The sequence below is a fragment of the Puntigrus tetrazona genome, unplaced genomic scaffold, assembly GCF_018831695.1.
Source record: "Puntigrus tetrazona isolate hp1 unplaced genomic scaffold, ASM1883169v1 S000001182, whole genome shotgun sequence".
NCBI lineage: Eukaryota > Metazoa > Chordata > Actinopteri > Cypriniformes > Cyprinidae > Puntigrus > Puntigrus tetrazona.
Genome location: NW_025048768.1, coordinates 241731 through 258980, shown reverse-complemented (window position 1 = coordinate 258980; position 17250 = coordinate 241731). Strand labels below are relative to the sequence as shown.

The 17250-nt window shown below is 37.5% G+C and overlaps 1 pseudogene; it reads left to right on the top strand.

Moving 5' to 3' along the window:
* Nucleotides 1-1344: 1344 nt before the first annotated feature.
* Nucleotides 1345-16802, top strand: LOC122341254 (annotated as a pseudogene).
* Nucleotides 16803-17250: the final 448 nt, after the last annotated feature.

The following is a 17250-nucleotide window of genomic DNA, read 5'->3' as shown; positions in this document are numbered from 1 at the left end:
ATAATTTATAAGCTGTGAGAGATGCTGCGTTTTGGGAAAAATTTAAATGTGGTTGAAAAAACGTCTTGAACAGAGCTGAAAGTACAGTCTCATACTGTCAATAATATTAGCCTAAATATTTAATAAATTAAATGTCAGGAGTAGAGGATAATATTTTTATGAAGTTCAGACAGAGGTTCTCCATTTTCCAGTTCTGCAATATCTGCACAATATTGTGCCTGGGTGCAGGTACGTATGGGTTTTCTCATAACCCGCAAGACTTACATACACATCTGTCTACATTCCTGACCAACTGTAAAACATAAAAAAATAAATTTAAAATAATTACCAGGGCATGTTATTAATTATTATTATCGATATTAAGGACACATTTACCATACTGCATGACACTGCAAACTAATACATTTTCATATATGTATCATCATCTCCATATGTACTGATTTTCTGATACTGAAAAATACTGAAAATACTTTTAAATTGCTTGATAGCCCATCCGGTATGGCATTGCTCTTGCAATATAAAGGGCTCAGGTACAGATGCTGTAGAATATGAATCATGATAAAAGTGCTTTAATCATACATTTGCTTTTAACAAATTTAGTTTAGTGCAGGCGCTAAATGCAATAGAGCTCACTTCCACCAGACATTTCATTTCAAATTTGCCTACAATCAATACATAACCTAATAAAACGTTGATAGATCAACTCTCATCTATTTAAGATAAAACAAGCTTTTAGCATCAATCTCTGGACATTTCACTTCGGAAGTGTCACAAAACTTACAACAAGCAATGTATTAACATTTTGCAGAAATGTCGCCACAGGCATGTTTTTCCAGTGAGCCTGGGTTGGCAAAAACACAGTGCAGATTGAGGCATAATGCCCTCTGACAATAGCAGCATTCAGTAGACAATAATAATATCCAGTTCTTCAAAAACAAAAACAACTTTATCAGAAAGTCTCACAGCCAGAACCGTCATTTAGAGATTAATGTTCTGTGCTGTTCCATTATGATTCTGTCGCGATGATGACTTGATTTGTTTCCTTGAACTTCCTTGAAACATCACAGACAAGAACATCACTAGCTGCTTCTGTACATTTCATTTTCAGGAGAGATGTGTTCCTTCACCTACAGCTGTTCGTTTTGAAACATAATAAAACCTTTTTATTTGGCCTCTTTGTTGGAAGCTCCTAATAACTGGGATAAACTTCTTTTTTTAGTAGATTATGCGGCAAAAAACTAATGCTTTGTCTAATTAGAGCATGCAGAACATGTAGCTTGGACCATCAGCAGGGTGATGATGGGACGCGATGATGGATTTGGCTAATTGCCGCCTGCTTGCGTTATGGCTGGTGTGCCCATCGCGTCTCCTTTGTTAGCTTCGTATATCATGCGCATCGCAGGCCGTTCAGGTCAGCAGAGCGATTTACAGAGAGTCAGCGATCTCGGCAGGGCCTTTAATCGACGATGCCCCAGAGCTACTTCCTCCCACAATGCAAATGCACTTTTATTTCTCTCTCTTCACTGATTTGAAAGAGATATCTAGTTTTTCAATTGAGATTTGCCTGCAGCATGTACACTGAGACTAATTACTCCCTCCCTCGCTGTGTCTTTTTGCCTTCATTCTTAATTCTGTTCCATGTAGTTCCTTGGAGAGGAAGACTAAGCATCACGGATTCTCAATTCAGAACGGCATCTAAACAAAGGAAGCTCATGAAAAAAAAAAAAAAAAGAAAAAAGCCTGGGGCAGACCGTGATAGATCTTCTATTGTTGGGGTGTTAAAATAAACATGAAATTAAAATTTACCCTACGTACTTAATCAGTATTTTTCTGGTTTAACGATGCACAATTCATCAAACTCGATCACGTTCTGGTACATCCATTCCCGATGGATAATCAGGCCTCCATTGTTGTCTTGCAGGCAGTGCACTGACATATGGTGCAGCTGTGCTTCAGGCGACCCGAGTTTGAGTTCTGACTCAGGTCGCTTTCCTGACCCTGTTCCACTTTCTGTGTCTTTTGTGCCTACCAGTGCACTGTCCTATCAAGTAAAGCCAAAAAGTAATGAAACTGAATTGTGAAGCGAATACATTTAATTTCAATTCCATATCGGCTGGCTTACTTTTGCGGTCACTGAACTCATTTACAGTTAATCTTTAAAAGTGCAAATAAATTCAACACGGGCTCTCTGGAGAAATGCGCCTCTGTCTTCTACACAGTGCACTTTAGTTTACAGCTAAAATAAACACTAGTAAGAGCGAAAGACCAACTTTTATTCAGTTTCACACAACCGATACATAAATACTTATTTTTGTGCAGTTTCTTGCACAATATTATATTATAACCTTAAAACACTTTTAACATAGTACTTTGTAAAGTAACACATTTTGACATTTACATCAAATAATCAGCTCCATGTAGCTTTTCTGTTGTTGCAAACTTGCTCTGTAGCTCACCTAATACAGTTTGCACTACAAAGTCTAAAACATGAACCATGATTAAAAAAGATCAAGTGTTTGTGTAATCAAGCTAAAATGGCAATGTCGTTGTTTTTTTAGCTCATGTGAGCTTTAGTTAACTGTTTATTAACACTTAATCTTTTAATCACTCTCAAGACATTTCATTTCTGAACTGCCACAATATGTACAACATAACACGTTGAGAGACGTTGAGAGATTCACATTCATTTGTTTTTGGAGAAAAAGCAAAAATGCTTTCAGCACCACTCACTCACACCACAGGAATGTTTTTCCAATAAAATCTTTTAAAACCTTAGTAAATCTTAAAAATTCTATTCGATTCTATATTTTACTGATACTTTGTTTTCAATTATTATTTTTTAATAATTAATAATATCTGTAATTTATTGATTATTAGCCATGAAATAAAAACCCTAACTTGCTAGACTTTTCATATTGAATTAGTCAAATTGAATTCATTCTGCCTTCTGCTTCACACTGTTTGAACATGGACATTCAGTATCACAAACCATATGTTTTTTAGAAGAGTACTCCATCAGACCCCATGTGCAGAACTCTTGCATAATTTAATTATTACATAATTCATCCTTCACTAAACACATGACTGACTGTCCTGTAAAAATGTTCTAATAATGGCAGAAATGTATAATAAACATTTCTCTCACGATACCAGACAGCAATGAATGTTTTGTCAAAGCATAATTTGCCCCCAGCGCTTCTAGAGATGCAGTGGCACTGAAGGAAAAGAAAAAAAACCTTGTAGCTGTTTTTGACACTTCAAGGTGCATTAATGTTGTCAACACAATAATAATGCTAAATTTGGTATCATTTTCAGTTCATTTAATATGTTGTTTCCCAACCTTTGAGTATAGCACTCAGTAAATTCATCTTAGCTGACCTTTTTATAGGAATTACACAAAATGCTTCAATTCTCAAGTCATCGTGCCAGGGTAGCGTTCATGTGTCATTTTGTAAGATTACTCTTGTCATCTGCTTCTCAGAAGGCCGTCAATCTGATTGTGCCGTTTCCCAGTGACATTTCCTCAAGCTTGATGGACAGAGTCTGGCTCTCTCTGCAATATGTAATTCACAGTGTGAAGTAAAAGCTCAAGCACTGTAGAAAACACTCAGGACGCTGAGGCGTTTTGTTCACACAGTACACAAATCTGATTTAGTTTTCAAATCAATCTTTAGGATTGACTGTCTGCACTTTGTCATTTTGCGAGTGATGAAAACTGATCTGTTTGTTCAGTCATTGTAATCAATATCCGGCGTATTTACAATGGTTACTTCAGTAATGATAAAAGCGGCAGCACCATGCCAAGAGCCTTTCTCATAAAAATCTGAGTAGCTGTCATTGTGGAAAGAGAGGATGGAAAATCATGAGCCGCATGAGACAATGGATGACAGAGATGTATCCTGCATTTATGTGCATGCTCTGTCCAAAACTGCTGACTCGTTCATTTGTTTACTGTGTACTACATAGTAATTGTGACACAAGCCTACGTCCACTTTTGCATCGCTCTGTTATTGACAAAGTAAAAACGGCAAAAAAAGCCTCTAGCCTGTTTTCATCCAGTTGTTTCCAAGCTAGTCATAGAGGTTCATCGTAGAAGTTTATGCGCTAAAGTTATGCAAAATAAAGATTTTTTGAGAATTTTTTTAGCAATAAATCAGTATCTGTAAGCATTTGCTGTGCTACACCACAAACAAGGACCATACTAAATAGAAGTCACCTGGAAGTAGTCCAGGCCTTCATCTGGCCAGCATCGGTGACTAACGTCAAGTCATTGTTGCTGTATGGAGCTGAAACCTGAAGGACAACCAAGATGACCATCGGGAACCTTCATCAATAGCTGTCATAGAAAGTTTCTCCAGATTCCTGCCACTTCCTAAGAACCTTGAGAAAGGACACATTATCGAGAGAAATGCGTCCTTTCCCAAGAAAAAGGTAAGAAATTGGCATGAGAAGACAGGACAGGCTCCCTTTTAAACTGCCAACCAACATAAGGGGGCAGGCATTGAAGTAGTCACCCAATAAACACCTGGAAACATGATCTTGAGGCTAAAGATGGGTTACACCTGGAACCAGTTGCAGAATGGCCAAAACAGAAGACTCTGGAGATCTGCTTGTTAGTGGACCATGTATACTGTTGTGGTTCCGATAAAGTTTATCCCAACCTTTAAATTTTAGTTGAAAATGCCCCAAAATATCATTAACTGTCCACATGGCAGATTTAAATGCCCACATGTTAAGAGTTGTTGGACAATGACTCTAAGGAATTGCTATTGTGTTCATTTAACCTCACTAATGCAACATCTGGATATAAGAGATCTCAAGGGTCTCCCGTGCAGCTATCGACTATATCGGGACGTTTATCAGCAGTTAAACAAAGGATTTTGGGGCGACACAGGAAGCTCATGTTGCCCACAAGGATTTCAGCTGCTCCCGGCCTCATTAAACATTATGTCAGTGGAGCAGCACCTGTGTCTTCTTTGACCTGCGGCTGAGTTTCATTACCTAGAGAGCATTGGACGCCAAGAGAGACGCATGCAAATGCCACAGCACTGCCTGCAGAATACATGGCGCCATTTGTTATTATTATTTCCCTCACAGCAGATGCCTTCATCCAGGACAAATTACACGCAACGCTGGCAGCACTCTTTGCATATTATTGATTTAAAAGAGCGTGACAGAGGATGGGGAAGAGAAATTTCACCGTAAATGCAACACTTCCTTGAGAAGTGAAGATGGGCCTTATTCCTGAAACACTTTATCCCCGAGGATGGGGCTGAAGGACTGTGCCCTTATCACTGTAAGAATACCAATGGTGCTTTTATGTCGGCTTGGAATAATTCATGGAAAGCTGTAGAGAATGGAAAAGCCACGCAGTGGAATAGTATGCAGTTTGAATGTGGAGATGTAGGAGAAGCTGGACAGATTTTAAAACTATTCAAGGTTAACAGGCCTGAATTACTAACCGCTTCAATTATGTCTGACCAACAAGATGTTGTGGATCAAAAACCTCAGGCAAAATTAAAGTGCATATGTCAACAGTATCTTTGAAACTAGGACATTTTCCTCTCAATAGATTTTTTAAGATGTAAAGAGCCTCCATTGATTCTCAGGTGCATTCTGCCAGATCTATAACCTAGAGTACCAAAAGAGGATCTGAAGACAAAAATTATACAGTTGTTTAGTCTTCTTTGATTAAAGACATACCTGTCAACATTTGGCTAAGACGTTACAGGAGATTGAAGTCGTCTTCTGTCAATGCAACTTCCAGAAACAGGCAAATACACACACGCACACATCATTAATGGTTTATCTTCTCCATCTGCAAATAATCAGAATGCGTTTTTTTATCACCCGGCCTGCGGATTATCCAGAGCACATGCTGATATAACCCCCATGAATGTAGCAAACATAAAATACGCACATGTAGGATTTTTATAGCATAATTAACAAACATTTGGGAAAATAGTCAAAAATAGTGTGATAGAAAATATTGATAAAGAATCCCGGGAAAAACTGGAGGGTTGCCTGGAATGCCCAAAGAATTCTTTTTTTTATATAAATGTGTTGTATATTAAATGGATAGCTCAAAAAGCAATGTCATCATCATACTTATCCTCATGCTGTTCCAAACCTGACTTTCACGTTTGGGAGAACATGTTAGTTATGCTACTGTGCACTACTGAAAAGTGCTGTTGCTGTTAACTAAAACTATTATAAATAAACTGGTTTTTATAAATAAAAATTAAAGGTTTTATAAATAAAACGTCAGTGTATAAAGGCATTTAAAAACATAATCAGTGATGGCCGGATGTAATTTTAATTTAAACTTTATATAACAAAGGATTTGAAATCTTCACCCCCAGGGCCATAAAAGTGAAGTTAAAGAAATACTAACAAGGCATTAAGATTTATATGCTTGCCTTGAACTGGTACTCCAGTGTTTACATTTGCTTAGCCACGTATACATTATTTAAATGACCGCTGCATCTAATCTAGACTCTCTATGAAATATTGACTATGGTTTTATGCTCGCATAGAGCTAATCTGCCTGCTCTCTTCCCCACAGCCTCTAAAGATGCACTGCGGGAGCTGCGCGCTGGTCACCAGCTCGGGTCATCTAACCGGTGGAAGTCGCGGAAAAGAGATCGATCAGGCGAGTCGCGTCATTCGAATGAATGACGGCGCCCAGCGCCCGTGGCTCTGGGGTGGACGTGGGTCACCGCACGAGCCTGAGGGTCATCGCTCATTCCAGCATGCAGAGAGTTCTGCGCAGCCGCCACGAACTCCTCAACTCCAGTCAGGACACGGTCTTCATCTTCTGGGGACCCAGCAGTTATATGAGAAGGGATGGGAAAGGCCTGGTTTATAACAACCTGCGCTTATGAACCAAGTGCTGCCTAAACTCAAGGTCTATATCATCTCCTGGCAGAAAATGCTCCAGTTTGATGACCTATTCAAGAGAGAGACCGGCAAAGACAGGTAACGAGCCCCCTTTTTATGTTTTACAGAGCCAATTTAAAATTGCATTATTTGATAAGAGGCCAATTTTGGTATCTGTAATGATACGGTTCAGGAAATAAGCTTAAATATGTGATGATACACTACTTTGATGTTTTATTGTACAAAGGCACAATATTTTCAAACCCATTTCGGAACTAAAATGGGTCTGCAAAACTTGATTAATTGAAGGCGTGCATTTACATGATTGAGATAGCAGACGTTTTTGGTCAGAGTGCCAATATTATCCATGTGACATGGCCTAATTTTTCGTGACCTATTTTTATTCTAAAAAGGTGTTATAAAGGAAAGATGATGCGTGTCCTAGAATAGAGTCTGCAGAGGCCATTCTTATTCCACATTTACTGCTCTCTGAGAAGACCAGCCTCTTTTTCCCTTTCAACTTTGGGATCACATGGGAAATCAGTTTGTGTGGGATTCTAGATTTGAACATTAAGCCAAGATCTCCACTTAATCAAAGCAAGCGTGTGTGCAGCAGCGTAGTGTGTTTGCAGCAAATGGGGTTTAATATATTCATTTTTCGTCCACGGAACATGAATTTATCATTCAGTTTAAAAATAATGCTTCTTTATGGACATGGATGGTTCCATGAAGAATCTTTAACGATACATGGAACCATTCCATTGCACAAAATTTTATTTAATGTTCTTCACACAAAGAAAAAAACTGGTTGCTGAAAGGTTCTTCAGGGGAACCAAAAATGTTTTTCTATGGCTGTGAAACCCTTTATTTTTCAAAGCGAATGCTGTAAATTTACGGGTCCTGGTTATATTCTGATAGTTCAAACGAACACTAATCTAGTTATGGTGATGTGTCATCCTGAAGATCTCATTAGTGAATGTCTTTTTTCATGTGGGTTTTATACGCAAAAACACTATTTTTACAGAGTGCTCCTTTAAAACTCTTTGAGGCTCATTAGTAAGAAATGCAAATATTACCACTGATGAACTGGCTTAGAATGATACATGAGTGTTTTGTAGCTGCTGTCCTTATTACCACAGCAGTCTTATTGCAGCCGTCAAAGTGTGTCTTTCTTTCATCTTGTATCATTTTTCGTTGGTGGTATTCCCAAAAGTGGCAAATGAAAAAGCAGAGAAGACAAAAGATTGCTGTGAGAATCATACCAACCATGCACAACAAAAATCTATCTCTGTTAGATGTCAGAATTGGACTGGAGAAGGATGGCTGCCTTTGCTTTATTGGTTTGATCAGCGTTTTCCCATGTTTGTTTGCATACATGCAGAATTTCAAAGAACTGGTCTTAGAAGCTACAGAAATTGAAAACGCTACCGCCTATAAATGCATTCGTCACAAACAATCATATACCAATAATTGCTACTTTAATTAGATTTTGGTTTGAAAATGTAGGTTGCACATTACCAAATCGTACTATGGCTGAGGCTGAGCTCAGTATAATTTAGGTCAAGCAAAACTTAGTGTGCTTATTAAATAGAATAGTTTACTTTAACATTTTGTGGAAGACAATTTAGCATAACCGCAGTGACATCTGTACTGTAACAGCGTTTCTCAGGTCTTACTTGCAAAGTATAACCTTGACCAACATCATGTTATGACTTCAAAACAATATTGATATGCTGGAATATTTGAAAACCGATGCTTTTGAACGTTACACATATCCAGCTTCATGCCTGTGGATTTTCACAGACAGTAGATTTGGTACAGAGATTAGTGATGGTTCGTTCTTGAACAATTTGCTCATTTTGAATAAATCTTTAATGTGGCTCAGGAAGAACGAGTGATCTCGGGGAGTGATTCTTTTCACTCACGCATAGGCAATATCCTATAGGTTCTGTACTGGAATCATATTTCCAGCACTAGCTTTTAGCACCGAATAGTCCATGGATATTTTAATTATGAACAGCGCAATAAATACCTATATCAGCGTAATAAAAGGTGCCAGGGGTTCACGCAATGAACTTGTTTTTAGCGCTATTCAGTGAACATTTCTTTTGAAACTGTGATAAAACATGTATTAAAACACGTAAAAATTATGTTGCACAAAAAGCGCACAGAGGCACATTCTTTTTTTGAGACCTGGTTGGATTTTCTGTAGATAATCATTTTGATAGTACATTTAAAGTTCTTGCAACATGTGTTTACAAAGACAAAAGAATCAAAAATGCAGTCCTATAACTGGCCCAATCCAAATACTGTATTAAACAAACAATAATAACACTGGACACCCATTACCTGTGGTAAAATCACCGTAATGTGCATGGTGTCTCATGGCTTATTGCTTTCTTAAAGCATTATAGAGCTATGAAAACCTCAATGACCTTTTGAAACTGTACTTACAGTTAAACCCTGACTACTTCTAAAGTAATTCAGGCTGATGGTGCTATAATTTGTGCATTATAGGTCATGTAAATAGTCATACAGGAGGGCTTGGCAATGAGGACACCATGTCTTTGCTCTCCGGCCTGGCGGTGACAGACAGCCCTGCGGCACAAACACAGCCCAATGCTCTGGCATTTTGTTTTTCCACGACTTAGCAGTTCAGTTTTTCCTCCTCTGTTGGTTTCTCCTGCATCTGGTCACAAACAATCCTGCTTTGGAGAATACGGTCTGTCAGAATGTGCTCGTAGGGATTCCGAGCATTGATCTAAAGCAATATTTTCCACGCATATCCAAGCAGTATTTGCTTGATGTTGAACATTAAATTTTATGTTTGGTCAAGCACATATGTTCAAAATTGTGACGTTTAGGGCTAAAATAGAACCACAGACTTGAATTCTTTGGATAGTTTTCAGAACATTTTGCCTTTATGAGCAGTCTTATGTTATACTGTAACACACATACTTCTATAAGAACTCTTCATGCATTTAACATCATTGACCAATAAAAGACTGCGTTTTGCCATGTCCATTACAGAAATTGTTTATTTCTTCTGAAGATACTAGCATAAAAATGTTGGATTTATGATTTTATTTAACCCTCAAATGACACAGCAAGTTTATGTCTTCAGGCCTTCTTTATCCTTGAATGGTTTCTATAAGCTAAATGAACCGTCCTTCATCTGGCAGTCATACATAGTTTTATATTGAGTCAAACATCCTGTATTTGCACTTCAAATACAGCTAAAACTTAAGAAAATCATATTAGTTCTTCCACTTCGATAATACATGAGTAAGCCTCGTATATTTTTCCTTTTGAACTTATTAAACACCATCTTTTCATTTGATATGTCCTCTAGTAAAATAGGCAGTATGCTGAGAAATTAAAACATATAACAAAACTATTAAACGCAAAAAGTAGTGAGAGTGAAGTTGTGGGAGGGAGAGTTTTTAAATGAACCAGGCAATGGAAATTATTAAAATTTGTGCTTGCCAATTTTCAGGTTTTTGCTGCATTATTTAACGTCCAAAAAAGCATGTCTTATGCATGTGGTGATTGGGTAATCTTGGTAGATTGTGCTGGTCATTATGGAAATTACCAAATTATATACCTTACTTATCCATTCATTGTTACACCCTTAGAAATTAAAATGAATTAAAGCATGATGCATTTTAACTTTGGTTAGAATTATTTATGAAAAGATATAATGCATTACAACAAACATTATGATTATCTGTAAAATGAATTATAGAAAACGTCACGTAAAGTCTTACTGATATGAATTATGGCCCTAGTCTGTTCTGGTCTTTGAAATTTTATTGGCTGAGTGGTGTCCTGAAAGCGCTTACGTAACTGGCCATTAACTGAGAATAACATTCGTGTTGTCACCAACAGGTGGCGATTAGTGCCTGTTTTCCTTTGGATTAATTATTAGTCCATTAATTATTAGAATGAATTAGTCATTGAATCAATTAGTTTAAAAACGCTGATTGATTCAGGAACTAATTAGTGCTTGGCTGCATCCGAATATGCAGAGTACTGTATGTATTAGGCTAAACGAGCTTGTGAAAAACAGCATACATAAAGCAAAAGGGTGAGCTGCTACTTTCTGCAGGTGTCTGAATTGTTCATTTAGTAGACACTACACTGTCCATGAGACACGGTAGAGTATTTGCGATTAACAGTGAAACGATTTGACTGATTAAGACAACACTATGAACATATACTACATACACACTGTCACACCTCTGGACTGTTTCTGTGCTGGACTTCATGCCAGTGGGCTCTTTGTTACCCAGTTTGTGTTCTGTTTATCATGTTGTTATGTTCAGGTGTGTGTCGTCAATTATCCTCGTTACCTTCCCTTAATAAGTTTGTTTCCTTTCAGTGTCAGGTTGTCCAGTCTCGTTTATACTACCTTTTAGTTTTTTAGTAAGTGTGTTTGTGTGTGTTAGTTACCCTTCATTGTGGAATTGACCTTATTGGGGATTTTTAAAAGACCGCTTGCGCTCCTTCTTACATCACACCGTTACCGATGACCGTAACGTAAAGAAAAAGTAAGTGGCTCGTACCGCCATGCTTTTGGTTTTTTGTCAGTTTTTATTGATTCTTTTTTTTCTGGACTTCCTCTTCCTCCTGCTGGAGCAGGGGGAGAGATCGCTTGAGGACCGTACAAGATTGTTCCTGCTCGTAGCCAATGCCACCAGCTATCCGCGCTCTGCTCCTTCTATAACACAAGCCTGAACACTGCACGCAGAGCTCTGTCGTCCGAAGATGGTCCTCGGGCGGAATTTGCCGCCTCCGTAGGGTGAACACTGGTGAGAAATGTCTGTCCGTCTCCATCGATGTCGTGGCTGGAGGATCCCTCGACTCTGCATACAGCCACCGTGTCGGACCTTCGACTCGTCGGCTGCACAGCTATCCAGTGTGTTGTGACTGGGCGAATGTGTGTGACCGAAATATTACACCCCCAGATGCCGTGTCCCAGTGAGGACGTAATTACTGACTTATACTGTCCTTTTGTGCATGGCACTTCGTGAAACGATAAACAACTGTCTACACTGTTCAAAACTCCTTTAAATATGAAAACATAGGTACTTAGAGCAGTCAGAAGCCAGACTGCCCTTGCAAAGTTGGAATTGCCTCACTTGATTGTCTACCATAGGCTACTCTGCAGGTTCAGGAATCAGTCCTCCTTAAATGCCCTGAACACACTAATACTTGGGTTGAACTGTTCTAGAACAGTGTCGTAAATACAACTTAACCACTGATTTCCTATGTGACAAAGACACAACAAGCATTTTTTTTACCTTCTACCTAAAATTCAAACGAAAATCTAAAAAATATTGATAAACACTATGATAGTTGAGACTAAAGTAACCCTGCACAGCACAACTGTGAAAGACATCCGTTTACTGCATAGAAAAACAATTAATAGGAAGTGTGATAGAACTCACACACAGAAAACAATCAGCGCGAACCAATCAAAAGGGGACATTTGAGTTCATAAACTCAAGGTAAATATTGAAACTTGTTTAGCTCATGCACCGCATTTTTTTAGATGCACGTCATGCTGCAATACTGCTTTTGAAAAATATAATAAAAAACAATGGAAAAGCAGTGCAGTGGTATGCAAAAACACGTAACTGTGCAGAGGTTATAGTTTAGATGTTGATTGATTCCACTGGATATTCTAGCGCATGCAAGAGAGATTATTTACGTTGCATCTGCCAGACAGTGGAAGCTCTGTTGTCTGAGGTAATTTAACCATAATCAGAGGCTTCTAATCAATCACGTCCTGGTTGCTGTTCACTAATGCTGTTTGTTTTCCTTTATTAATGTGTTATTTGTCAAAGATTCAGCAGGGCTTTCGTGTCAGACGGCAGGTTGGCAGAACTGATGAGCAGTTGATGATAACGTTGGGTTGTAGAAATGATCCTGACAGCTGGACAGCACTCTAAACGCAACAGAATCTTGGGCTTGCGTGTGCGGAATTTTTAACGGAAAAATATCTTCTGGAATGTTAACTACGGCACGCCTCGCAGTTTGGTATTCATTGTATTGTTTTCAGCAGACAGTCATACTTTCTCTCTCTCCGTTTCTCTTTCAGGAGAATCTCTAACTCGTGGTTAAGCACAGGCTGGTTCACAATGACGATTGCCTTAGAGCTCTGTGACAGAATCAATGTGTACGGCATGGTGCCTCCGGATTTCTGTAGGTAAGCCAGATTTCACTGCTTTGCTTTTGGGTTTCAGCATACGGCGAGATCCAAACAGGAGGCCGCTAGTAAAAATGATTTTTATATACGCTATTCGAAACGATAAGATGTTTTTTTCCAAAAAGTCTTTTATGTTGCATTTATTCAAAAATAGAACACAATGTAATACTGTGGAATGTTAGTGTAATTTAAATTGAATGTATTTTTTTTTCTTTCGGAATGTATTTTAAAATATGAATTTAAAATGGCGCTCAGGAAACGTTCCCTATTATGACAGCTGAAATGGTTCTGCTGCTTGCTGTTTTTGTGGAAACTGTAATACTTTTTTTTCTGAATTCTTTGATGAATAGAAGGTAACAACAATAACAATTAATCTTTTGATTTGCTGAATAAAAGTACAAATTTCTTTCCAAAAATGAAATGAAAAGCCTATCCCAAACTTTTGATCAGTGGTGTAGATAGAAAGAACTTTTGATGTTTTAATGCATTTGATAGTGTCCTAAAAATAATTAAATAATTATGCACTGATATTAAACTGCTGTCCAATAATGTTATAGCCCTATATATATATATATATATATATATATATATATATATATATATATATATACAAAATAATATACAAAATTATATACAAAATAAACCTCTTAAAGCTAAATCATTTAAATTCTACAAGTGAATTGAGACATCAACATAATTAAAAGTATATAAAATTGATATATATATATATATATATTAAGATTTGCTTAAAGATTACATTTAACAGTGTTGATAAATTATTAATATTTTTAGTTAAAGATTAACTGTAACTAAGCATTAGATTTTATATTACATTTATGTTTATTTAATTGGGAGGGTTCTGGAAAGGATTAAAATCAACTATTCTGCAATCACTTATTTTTCACAGAATGCATCAATATGTATTGTCCAGTTAAATACATGTAAAAGATTTAAAAAATATTGTTTAGAGTAATACATACATACACACAAACCCATAGATAGATAGATAGATAGATAGATAGATAGATAGATGTGTGCTGTCAAATGATTGTGATTAATTACATAAATAAAAGGTTTTGTTTATTTAATAATGTGTGTGTGTATATATATATATATATAGTTATATGTTATATTACTACTATAAAATAGATTTCTAAATAATATAAATTATATAAATACAATGTAAGTGTAATTGGTATGCCTATGAGAAGGGATGTTGTTCAGGATGTCTCAAAATCCTAAACCTTTCCGTTTGTTTCCTTGTTAAAATGATATTGTTATTCACATATTTGCAGTGTGGTCAAAGTTTTGTTGGTTCGGGGTTTTCTCCCTGCACAGAGGGTTACACTGCCACGACAGCCCCTGCTGAGCTCCAGCGCCACGAGAAAAATAACCGAGAGGTGGAAATTAAATGATTAATTGTGATTCCCCGCTGAGGCATGACCTCTCCCCCCAGCCGTTTTGCAACCATAATGTATTACATAAAATCAATTTATTCCCCTTAAAGCCAGTTATTCTCTCAACCAAATCAGGTTAATTGCCTCGAAAATGAATATCTAGCGCAGGATTAATTTGGGAATCGGGGAATGTAACGGTACCTTAACACGGTCCCCATTTTAATCTCTGCTCCCGTTGTGTACAGGGAGTCTCAGCACCCCTCCGTCCCATATCACTACTACGAACCGACGGGTCCGGACGAATGTGCCATGTACATCTCCCACGAGCGAGGCCGGCGAGGCAGCCACCATCGCTTCATCACAGAGAAGCGGGTCTTTGCCAGCTGGGCTCGGACGTTCAACATCCATTTCTACCAGCCGGACTGGAGTCCGCCGCCGTTACCGAGAAATAGCACGGCAACCGCAGCCTCTCCCCGATCTCAGAAGACGTGACTCTCGCCAGAGCCTTCAAAGATCTCCAACTGCCTCAGACGGATCACTGGCTAATTCACTGATGCCGTGTGGATGGAGCTTCGCGCCTTGGACGGACTGAGAGAGACTCTGACGCTTAAACCTTTTCTTTTGCACATTCATTGTTTCTTTAGGTACAAAAGGCATTCCGGTAGTCTGTACGCATCCATATTTCAGCAGCTCTTTGAGTATCACCGGGAGTTCTTAGTTTTATGAAAAATTAGAAAGGATGGTGAATCAAAGAGCTCTGGAGTGTCTGAAGACAAATTTGACTTTTGTAATATGAATGAAACAGGATAGTCGATGAGAGAACAGGACGACTTGATTGTGATTGTGAAAAACGACCTCTATTTACTGTACGTCAGGTAGATGGAAGACAGTGGTTTTCGACATCGGCAGAACAGGAAATGTCTTTTTTGGATTCATTTTTGCGAAAGATTATGAAGATTGTTTTTGAAAATAACATACCGGGGTCTGCTTTTCGCAGCGAGGCTTGAAATACGCAGTAAGAAAGGAAAAACAATGGCAATTTTTGGATTCAGTGTGGATTTAAATAATGAACCCAACAATGTCCAGTATATTAATGACCTTTACACTAGAGGTTTCTTTATTGATATTGATGGTTCTATGAAAAAAGGACAACATTCATGGAACCTTTTAACCGATTATTAAAATAGAAAGAAAATAATGGTTCTTTAAGAACGTTCTGACCCGTAGAAAGGTTGATAGTAAGCCATGGCAACTTTATGTTTTTACATTAAGTTGAACATGAAATTCAGCATGGTTCAATGTAATTTAATTCACAACCAAGCTGAGTAGACTTAAGAAAGAAAATATTTAAGGCATGCAGTGAACTTTAAGTTAAAATGGATGGCAATTTCTAATGTATTTTTGGAACCAAAATGGTTCTTCTATGGCATTGCTGGAGTGTATAACTATACAAAATTTGAAAGATATTATACTGAAATGCATAACAGGAGAATCGCAAAGTACCAATTTAATCCTTTTATGTTATTTTCAGCACCCCAACTGGCTTATTTATTTATTTATTTATTACACTTTGCACTCACGTTTCTTATTTTCTCAAGATAATAACTGCTGAAAGTGAGGCGCAAACGATTGTACGTGATTGTAGGACTGATTTTAAATGTTTTAACTTGAACAACGAACAGCTCTTTTGTTTAAAAAATAAATAAAATAATAACGGTAACGTGCAGTGTGATCCTGCGGTTTCGATCGAGCTTACTCGCGTTTATTAAAAACGAATACGCCTAAGATGAATCCAGCCAGAGGATCCGCGAGGAGTGCAGCAGTGTAAGGGTATGATATGAGATCCATTATTTCTGTGGTGAGTCTGGAGAGGATGGTGTCAGAGGTGTACGGGACGCACACAGGTGTAATTACGGCCGTCACAGCAGGAGGCCACGCATGGATGACCGTGACCGCGCTGCACCTGTCAGTCATGCAAATGTACACACGCGTCGGGACTGTTAAAGCGGCCATCGCATTAATGCGCCCCAGATGACTGGCAAGTTGGCATCGTTGTTGAATGCACAAATGTTTGCAGATACGCCACGCAGCTGTGAGTGATGAGTCGGCCTATTGTAGCTTGAATTATTGCAAAAGCTTCCGTTGGTTGTGTAAATGTTCGAATGCCTGTCTGTCTTGAGGGGAAGCGCAAGAATTCAGCGGCTGTTGTTTCTGTTTGCTTTCGGGTCGCGGAGGAAAGCGTGCGTCACTTTGAAAAATAGCAAGGAGGAAAATGTTTCAAGATAATGTCATTCATAGGGTTGCTATCTTAATTGATCTGGCCACAATAATTGAGTTTAATTTATATATATATATATATATATATATATATATATATATATATATATATATATATATATATATATATATATATATATATATATATATATATATATATATATATATATATATATATATACAGTATATATAAAAATATATAAAATGACGTGGCTATAAATTACATTGGTAAATGGCTTAAAGGTTAATTAAAGGAATATTCCAGGTTGAAAAGTTGAACAGTATTTATGTTGATTACAATGCAGAATCGCTTCAGCTCGTACTTTAAAAAAGGATTTAAAATCATGGAAAGCTTATAATTTTTTTATTATGTGCACTCATTTTCATAATTTAAGAATAAAATAAACAAAATATTAGCTGAAATTTAATAAAATATAAATAAAATAAAAAAATGTATTACAAATATTTTTATAATTTTTATAATTT